Below are 10498 nucleotides of genomic sequence, written 5' to 3' on the forward strand. Positions count from 1 at the left end.
TTTTGTTTCTTCTCAAGTCTCTGATGGTGTTGAAAACCAAATGCTCATAGTATTACAATTAGCTTAATTTCTTAGGAATTAAAAAGATGCAAGTCTAGATAGATGTTTTTTAGGTTAATAGATACAAACTATAAAAATAACAGGTACAAAACCTTAAATCCTCATAGATATATTTTCTTCAAAATTGTCAAATACATTTAGACTAGACATTGAATACAATACTCTTACCTATTTATTTTTATAATTGTTTCACAATTATTCTTACTGTATAAAAAACTGGCCTTTTTATTTGGACAGAAAAGGAGAATTTGGGGCTGTTGTTCTGAGACTACCCCTCATGATCTGATTAAATCTTATCCTTTTTGTGTAAATCTGCCTAAGTCATTATATCTGATTGGTTGACTAATATACCTGGGCAGGGCAGAATGAGGTAGGCATGGCTAAGGTTTCTGAACTTCAGACAGGAAAATCATGTGAGACAGAAGGCCAGGAAGAGAGAAGGAAGGAGCATGCCAGGATGAGTTAGTGTGGAGAAGGAATCATGTGGGCCTGGAGAAAGAACTCCAATAAAAGTTTGAAAAGGCTCAGATCAAGAATACAAACAAGTACCATGGAATTGTGGATAGAGGGTGGACTGGTTAAAGATTAAGATGGATGGCATTGGATGGTGGCTGGGAGAAAGATGGTTAGGTTATTCAGACTGCGTATGTAGGGGTAGCTTCCTGGCCCAAGTTAAATAGGCAATTATAAAATCTAGCAGGTGTCTGTGCCTTATTATTTGTGACAGTGGGTTAAATAATACTGTCATGATAATCTAAGGGCTAATAATAAACATTATATAGCCCAACACTCATTTTTTTAAATTACTTCAACAATTACTTCAGAATAAAGGGCTAGAAAGAGGTTTTTAAGCAAAGAGACACAAGCATTCTGGAGTAGCTATTCTAATATCTAATAAAATGGACTTTCAACCAAAATTAATCAAAAGAGATGGAGAAGGGCACTTCATACTCATCAAAGTAAAAATACATGAAGATGACATCTCAATTCTGAACATCTCTTCCCCAAATACAAGGGCACCCACATTTGTAAAAAAAAAAAAAAAAAGAAAAGAAAAAAAAAAAAAGAAACATTACTAAAGTGTAAATCACACAATAAAGCCCCACACATTAATAACAGGAGTCTTCGGTGCTGTAGGAGGCTTCTCCAAGCCTGGTGCTCCACATCGTGCATTAGCAGTTTCAAACTCCAAGATGGCAACCCTTAAGGACCAGCTGATTGTGAATCTTCTTAAGGAAAATCAGGCCCCCCAGAACAAGTTTACAATCTTTGGGGTTGGTGCTGTTGGCATGGCTTGTGTCATCAGTATCTTAATGAAGGACTTAGAAGATGAGCTTGCCCTTGTTGATGGCATGGAAGACAAACTGAAGAGAAAGATGTTGGATCTCCAGCATGGCAGCCTTTTCCTTAGAACACCAAAACTTTTCTCTGGCAAAGACTACAGTGTGATTGCAAACTCCAAGCTAGTCATTATCACAGCGGGGACCTGTCAGCAAGAAAGAGCTGACTCATTTTGGTCCAGCGAAACATGAAGATCTTCAAGTTCATCATTCCCAATGTACAGTCCAAAATGCAAGCTGCTCGTTGTTTCCAACCCAGTGGATATCTTGACCTACGTGGCTTGGAAAATAAGTGGTTTTCCTAAAAACTGAGTCATTGGAAGTGGCAGCAATCTGGATTCCTCTAGTTACCTAATGGGAGAAAGCTGAGATTTCACCTACTAATCTGTCATGGATGGGTCCTAGGGGAGCATGGAGACACCAGTGTGCCCGTGTGGAGTGGCATAAATGTTGTTCATGTCTTCCTGAAGAAACTGAACCCAGACCTGGGCACTTACACAGACAAGGAACAGTTGAAAGAGATTCACAAGCAGGTGGTTGACAGGGCCTATGAAGTGATCAAACTGAAGGGTTATACATCTTTGGACATTGACCTTTCTGTGGCAGAGTTGGCTGAGAGCATAATGAAGAATATTAGGTGAGTGCACCCCATTTTCACCATGATTAAGAGTCTCTATGGGAACAAGGATGATGTCTTCCTCAATGTCCCTTGTGTCCTGAGACAAAATGGAATCTCGGATGTTGTGGAAGTGACTCAGACTCCTGAAGAAGAGGCCTGACTGAAGAAGAGTATAGACATGCTCTGGGGAATCCAGAAAGAGCTGTAGTTCTAAAGTTTCCCCATGTCCTAGCACTTCACTGTCCAGGATGCAGCAGGGTTTCTATGGAAACTACACACTGTCTCCTCATCTGAGCTGTGGTTAGTGCTATTGTGTTCCAGTGTTCTTGGAAAAACCTCAGTTCCCACAGCTCTACCTGAGGCTGATTCGTGCTTGTGTAGTGGTAACCTGGTTAGTATGACAGTCCACTATCTTTGAGACACACTGACAATTGTATATGATCCTGTGAGCCTGCTGTGTCACTGTGCTGTGCTCTCTCACCAGAAATGCCTAGGCCAGCAAGATTAGTCATAACCTAGCTCCAGTGTGCAAGTCCATTATGCATATCTTGTGCATAACTCTTCTAAAAGATATTATTCTGTATTATATGCATCTTACTGTACATTGCAATATTATGTAAAATAAGATCTGCATATGGATGATGCAAACAACTACCCAAGTGTCATGTCAATGAAAACACCAAATAAACCTTGAACAGTGAAAACAAAAATAGTAGGAGACTTCAATACCTCTCACCAATCACTGAGATGCAAATTAAACAGAGAAATAATGAAACTAACCACTGTTATGTGTCAATTAGACCTAACAGGTGTCTACCGAACATTCCATCCAAACACAAAAGAATATACTTTCTTCTCAGCACATTTTAGAAACTTCTCCAAAATTGACCACATACTTTATATGAAGCAAGCCTCAACAAATACAAAATTGAAATAACACATTGTGTTATATCAGACCACCATGGAATAACAACAGGAACAAAAGGAAAAAAGAATGACTACAAACTAATGGAAACTGAACAACTCTCTACTTACTGACCACTGGGTCAGGGAGGAAATAAAGAAAGAAATAAAAGACTTTCTAGAATTCAATGAAAATGAAGGCACAACATACCCAAACTTATGGGACACCATAAAAGCAGTGCTAAGAGGAAAATTCATAGTACTAAGTGCCTTCATAAAGAAAGTGGAGAGCTCATCTGAAAGCTCTAGAAAAAAAGGAAGCAAACACACCCAAGAGGAAGCAACTGCAGGAAATAGTCAAACTCAGGGATGAAATCAAAGAATCTCTAGAAATCTCTAGAAACAAAGAGAACAATATAAAAAATTAACAAAACCAAAAGCTGCTTCTTTGAGAAAATCAACAAGATACACAAACCCTTAGCCAAACTAACTAGAAGACAGAGGGAGTGTTAGGACCAATGAAATGATTATACACACAGCAGATTTATATGAAAGATATTTATTATAAAGAGATGAAGAGAGATAGAGAGGAGAAAGTAAGACATGATGGGGAGGAAGGGGAGGCTGCCCCGACAGAGAAAAGAGAGAGAGAGAGAGCAGGAAAGTGAGAGATAAGAGGGCAAGAGGGCAAGGGAGAGACAAAGTGATGGATTGATCCATTTATGAAGCAACTGAACCACACCTGCCAGGTGTGGCTACTTGCGGGCAACACATGATGACATCAAGGGTTGCTCAGCAACCCAGATGCAAGCTGCCTAAATACTAACATTCCTTCCTTTTTCTATAATCAAAAAATGAGGAGCTTGGACTGCTTCTCATGTAAGGCAAGTTAAAGAATATAAATGTAGGTTCATTGGAAGCAGATCTTTGTTGCCATACAAGAGGGTAAGAAAGAGAGAGAGAGAGAGAGAGAGAGAGAGAGAGAGAGAGAGAGAGAGAAATAATAGCAACAAAATGTCTAGATTACATGGTCAAGAGGAGGCGGAGAAGCCCCTGCCCTGGAAAGTTCAGGGTAGAGGGTGGAGTTGCCAGTCATGCCCAGCAGAAGATTGGGACTGAGGATTCTGGGAGAACCTGGAGCTATTTGTCCTGGGCCTGAAACACAACATTAGTCTTTTGTTAATAATAAGTGAATAACTGGCATAGATTCTCTTCTGGCTGTTTTGATGCTGTCCAGGGTCTATGAGAACATCATGGCTGGGACAGAAAGTGCAGATACAGCTTGACAGAAGTCTGTGAAGTCAAACTGCAATACCTGTGGAAGCTGATTTGGCACTGTTGTGAATGTAGGAAACAGCTGGGTTTGGCAAGATACTGAAAACATACATATATACATATATATATATATATATATATGTGTGTATATATATATATACACACATATGCAGAAGACAAAGTTAAGTAGGTTATGGAGAAAATTTCTTTAGGTGTACATTTAAAATTTGGGGAGAGGTAACAGAGGTGAAAGGTTTGGATCAAAGGGACTTGAACATGAGAACCTCCATTTACCTGAGGGAACCTCCATTTACCCAGTTCCTGGCAGTAATTGAAAACATTTTGCTTTGGATCTGTCATCTAATGATATTGAGGCCAAGTTTGGTTACAGAGGTATGAAAGATAAGAGGCCCTTAAAGCAGACACTAAGTGTAGAAATCTGAAATTCTCCAGAAGACATCCCAGAGGAGAACTGGGAGGAACAGACAAATGGACTATTCCCTTTGGGCAGGTAGGAGTCAGTGACCTGTCAAGGCATCCCAAGAGCAAGGTTTGACTCAGTAGATTGGTACAATCTGTTCCAACAGCTCATCAGCATTGTACAGAGACCAAGGGCACAGTTGCCTGTAGCAGACACAGTTTACCTAGCACTAGGATTTTTGTAGACAAGTAAGAGGGTGAGGAAGAGAAACCGTACTGGTAGAGGGAAATCTTACCCAAGAAAGAAGATGGTCTTAGATGAAGGGTTTGGAGGTAGGTTGGTAAGAGTGGTGGGAAGCATTTGTGCCAGCTGGAAGGGAAGACTCACCAATCAGCTGGTGTTGGAATATAGCAATCAAGTAGCCAGGAAAGGGAAGTCCCAAAACCAGGGGAGGAATCCAACCCTCTGAGATAGGCAATAGGTGTAATACTTATCTGGAGCTGAATTTACCTGAGAGGTGGATTCAGGTGGATTTCCTGAAGCTTATAAGAATTACTTTTAAGTTTCACAAAGGAGATAAAACTTTAAACATGTTAACATCATAATTGTAATTTGCAGTGAAATATACATTATGGAAAAAGGCAGTAGGTTTACACATTTGTGTTAACAGTATAAGAATTCTTTAAGGTGAGCTCTGAAAAGGCAGATGCCTTGAAGTGGAAGGCTCAATAGCTCACATGATCTTAACCTTTAGTATGATTATATATTATGGAGATTTAAAGATTTTAAAATCTTGAGCTTACAACCATGATAGTGAGTGGTATACTGAAATGTTTTTGTATTAGATTTAGATTAATAAATCAGAGTTCTGTTGATAAAGGTCAAGCTCTGTACAGTAAATATAACAGTAGCATAGCAACAGGAGGAAATTTGAAGCATTTTTTATCTATTTAGTATACCATAAATCACCTCAGACCTTGCAACCTTTATAACTTGCATTTACCAACCTTAAAACACTTTCTTAGACCCTCGAACAAGATTTTTCTTAGTCCTTTGTATCTATTTATTTACCATGAGACATAGGTGAGACTGCTATGAACATTTATTGTCCTTTAGTTAAAGGGATGGTAAAAGGTTACATCTGAGGCCTGTTTCCTGAGTCTGGCGACAAGGCATATTGTGTCTAGGCCTGACAATAGCATCTCTAGGACTCAGGCTTAAGGCCTGTTCTCCTGCATATGAAGAGAACTGAAAAGGCATCTGACATCTCCCAAGACAGAAGTTGGCAATATGTCTGTGGGACCCCAGTGTGAGGCCAAAACAGACCTGCAAAGTTACCCTGGGCTAGGCAAGGCTGGTGGAAATTGCTGAATCAAGGAGCCATTTGTCCTCCACCAGGCTAAGGAGCATAAGGGCTGGAAGTATCTGTGGCTCTCATGCTGGTTGAGCCTCCATGGCTAGGCACAGAGGACAAACTTGCATGGGAGCATTTTGACTTCCAGAGGCCAGTCTTCTAGCAGACAGTGTGGGGCTTGTTGAGGCAGCCAGAGGACCAGCGTCCTTCCTGGCTGCATTTGAAACAGTTACATTGTAGAGTTGACTTTGGATTGGAACATTGCAGACCTCTTGTTTTTTTTGTGGGGGAATGCCAATAGCCTCAGAGCAGCAGCCAAGGTCTGGAGTATAGATTTATATAGAGTATATATGTGAGCCCTTTGGGAAAACTCCTCTTATATTATTTTTACCAACTCCTGTATGGTTACTCAGGGACCATCCTTGGATGTTTAGCTAAGTAAGCAGTGAGACCATGTCTGCATCTATAGGACTATAAATATGTTTTTGAATTATGTTAAAGGACTTGATCATCTATGAGCTGGCTGACTATTAACTTGCATTTGCTAACCATTAAATATTAGGACTTTAGCTTTTCTCCCTGTTAAGTTGGAACCTTAAAAGTCATAAATAGTTTATTAAATAGGGCATAACAGTTTTCTGTATGATTTAATATAGAAAAAGTTCAATGCTTATAAAAGTCTAAGGTTATACGATAGATTAATAATATAACCATTTTTAGAAAACAAGACCAGGGATGGCCTAAGATGGTGGTGACTAGTGCACACCGTATCTGAGGAGCATAGGATCTGAAAATCCAAAATGGGTGAGTGGAGGGGTAGCTGAAGCCAGAACATTGACATTGAGGCTTCCTGGGAGAGAGGGGACAACCAGTGAACTGGAACAGTTTGGTTCCAGGTTACCCATGGAAGCTATCTGGGACTGAGAGTGGTGAATATTCAACCCCTCTGCACTTCTCCTTGCCCCAAGCATGGGCCTTCAGGCTCAGCACAGGTGGCATTGGTTGCTCCAAGTACAAGCCTCCGCTCTCAATGACTAAGATAGCTGCAGCTGGTGGCTGTATGGGCCTCACAGGCCTGCAGGAGGTCCACAGCTGCTCCTAGCCTAAGCAGGAGCCTACAGGCTCAGTGACTGAGGGAGCAGGGGCAGCTGCCCCTAAGTATGGGTCTCCCTGCCTGGCAGCCAAACAGTGGACAGCACTGAGTTTAGGAATCTCCTAGACCCTCATTTGTCCTGATGGGCCCAAATCTGAAAGAAGAGAATTGGAGGAACTCTGTACTTTCCAATTAGGTCTGTGAGCAAGTGAGTGTCCCACAAAGATAAACATCAACAACAGAATACAAGAGATGGAAGAGAGAATCTCAGGCACCGAAGATACAATTGAAGAAATTGATACATCTCTCAAAGAAAAAGTAAAATTGGAAAACTCCTAAAAGCAAAACATCCAAGAAATCAAGGACACCATGAAAAGACAAATTCTAAGAATAATAGAATAGATGAAAAAGAAGATTCCATGTTCCAAGGTCCAGAAAATATTTTCAAGAAAATCATAGAACAAATTTTTTTCAACTTAAAGAAAGAGATGTCCATAAACTTACAAGAGACCTTCACAACACCAAATAGACTAGACCAGAAAAGAAACTACTCAAGTTACATAATAGTCAAAACACTAAATATACAGAACAAAGAATATATATTAAAAGCAGCAAGGGAAAAAGGCCAAATAACATATAAAGGTCTCAATCACACCAGACTTCTCAACAGAAAATATGAAAGCCCGAAGGGCCTAGGCAGATGTCATGCAGACTCTAAGAGACCACAGATGCTATCCCAGACTACTATATCCAGCAATACTTTCAATCTCAGACTACTATTTCCAGCAAAACTTACAATCAACATAGATGGAGAAAACAAAATTCATGACAACACTAAACTTAAACAGTATCTACACAGCAACCAAGCCCTACAGAAGATACTAGAAGAAAAACTCCAATCAAACAAAATCAATTACACCCAAGAAAACACAGGATTTAGATAAGTTCACAACAAAGAATTAAAAGATAACAAACAGAGAAACACAGTAACACCACCAACTCTACAATAAAAGGAACCAACATTCATTGGTCACTATGATCTAGCAACATCAATAGACTCAACTCTCCATAATGGTTGTGGAAACAAGATCCAACATTCTTCTGTATCTAAGAAACATACCTCTGCAAAAAAGAAAAACACTACTTCAGAGTAAAAGGCCGGAAAAAAGTTTTCAAGCAAATGGACCCAGAAAACAAGCTGGGGTAGCTATCTAATAAAATAGACTTTAGACCAAAATTAATCAAAAAAAGATGACAAGTGACACCACATTCTCATGAAAGAGAAAATCCACCAGGAGGACATCACAGTCCTGACCATCCATGCACCCAAAACAAGAGCACCTGCATTTGTTAATGAAAAATTACTAAAGCTTAAATCACACACCAATCCCAACACCATAGCAGTGGGAGACTTCAACACTCCACTCTCACCAAGAGATAGATCATCTATACAGAAGCTAAATAGAGAAATAATGACACTTACAGAGGTCCTAAATCAAATGGACCTAATAGATGTCTACAGAACTTTTCACCCTAATTCAAAAGAGTATACCTTCTTTTCAGTACTTCACAGAACCTTCTCAAAAACTGAACAGATAGCCGGGCACAAAGCAAGCCTCAACAGATACAAGAAGATTGAAATAATCCCTTGTATCCTATCAGACCACCGTGGCCTAAAATTAGACCTCAACAACAGAAATAACAAAAAGCCTACATACACATGGAAAGTAAACAACTCTCTACTCAATGACAGCTTGGTCAGAGAAGAAAGACCACAGAGGAAGACAATGTAACCAGTCTTGATGAGACCTGATAGACTAGGGTCATATGACAGAGGAAGAGGACTTCTCCTATTAGTGGACCTGGATAGGGACATGGGAGAAGATGAGGGAGAGATGGTAAGATTTGGAAGAAATGAGGGAGGGGTCTACATCTGGGTACAAAGTGAATAAACTATAATATAATTAACTAACTAACTAGCTAGTTAGTTAGTTAATTAACTAACTAACTCAACATCCATACTCATCAGGGAAATGCAAATCAAAACAACCTTGAGATTTCACCTTACACCCATCAGAATGACTAAGATAAAAAACTCAAGTGACAACACATGCTAGAGAGGATGTAGAGAAAAGGGAACCCTCCTCCATTGCTGGGAGAAATATAAACTTGTGCAACCACTTTGGAAATCAATATGGTGCTTTCTCAGACAATTAGGAATAGTGCTTCCTCAAGATACAGCTATAACACTCCTAGCCATATATCTAAAAGATGCTCAAGTACACAACATGGGTATTTGCTCAACCATGTTCATAACAGCTTTTTTTTTGTAATAGCCAGAACCTGCAAACAACCCAAATGTCCATCAATGGAGGAATGGATACAGAAATTGTGGTATATTTACACACTGCAATGCTACTCAGCAATTAAAAACAAGTATATCTTCGAATGAATATGTGTTAATTGTAAATGTTCCAGGATGTGACTATCAAGCATATATAATACAGGAAACCCTAATCCAATCCAGCCTCCTATACCCCACTACCACCTTTCCCTATTTCTGTAATCACTATTTGTACTCTCTGATTAAGTGTTTATGGTTTTCACATATGCAGCATGTGGTGTTTGTCTTTCTGTGTCAAGCTTATTTCTTGACTCACTTAATGCAGTTTCCTCCAGTACTACCCATCAGGCTGCAGACAAAAGGACTTCTTTCTTCTTTGTGGCTGAGCAATATTTCATAGCAGAGGCTCTCCACATTGTCCACTCACCTGATGGGCACCCAAGCTGGCTGAATATCTTCAGAACTGTAAGCAGTACTGTTGATCTGTACCTGTCCTGGCACACCAGGCCCCAGGATACAAACTCCAATCATTACTTTGCAGGATATGTCATCAGGTAATCATGATTTGTCAAATTCATATATACATATATACATATTGTGGGGCTCTGTTGGATAAGTTGAAGTTGGTCATTTCTGGATAGCCATTTATTTGCTCTTCTTCTGTAATGATAAACTTCCTTTTCTCAGTGAGGTTCTAAAAGTCTCTCCTGGTCTGGTTGACCCCAGGTCTTCTAAGAAGCATCACATAGCCCTCAGGGCAGATTATAGTCCAGAACGTTCTCTGATATGAAAACTGCTTTATCAAGCATCTAGGAATTCCTAGAAATGCCTCACACTGCTAAGGAGATCTTAGTCTTAAACAGTGACCTTCAACTGTACTTGGAAAATTTCCCCACATCTGTAGGATACATTAAGTACTGTATTTTCCTTCTTGTGATAGGACCATGCTACTGCATGATAAATGAGGCACATGATCCCCGACCCCCTTCCCAGCAAATCAAACACATTCACCCTCAAAACCCTCCTTCTGTCCAGGGTTTATATTGCCCTTGATTTCACAGGAATAAAGATCATGATTTCTCCTCATAG

At 39.8% G+C, this 10498-nt stretch overlaps 1 pseudogene; it reads left to right on the forward strand.

Annotated features, from left to right (window-relative positions):
• The first annotated feature begins 1253 nt into the window (after positions 1 to 1253).
• Positions 1254 to 2227, forward strand: LOC129676977 (L-lactate dehydrogenase A chain-like; annotated as a pseudogene).
• Positions 2228 to 10498: the final 8271 nt, after the last annotated feature.

Source organism: Psammomys obesus, unplaced genomic scaffold (assembly GCF_907164565.1).
Source record: "Psammomys obesus unplaced genomic scaffold, mPsaObe1.curated_primary_1811, whole genome shotgun sequence".
Classification (NCBI taxonomy): domain Eukaryota; kingdom Metazoa; phylum Chordata; class Mammalia; order Rodentia; family Muridae; genus Psammomys; species Psammomys obesus.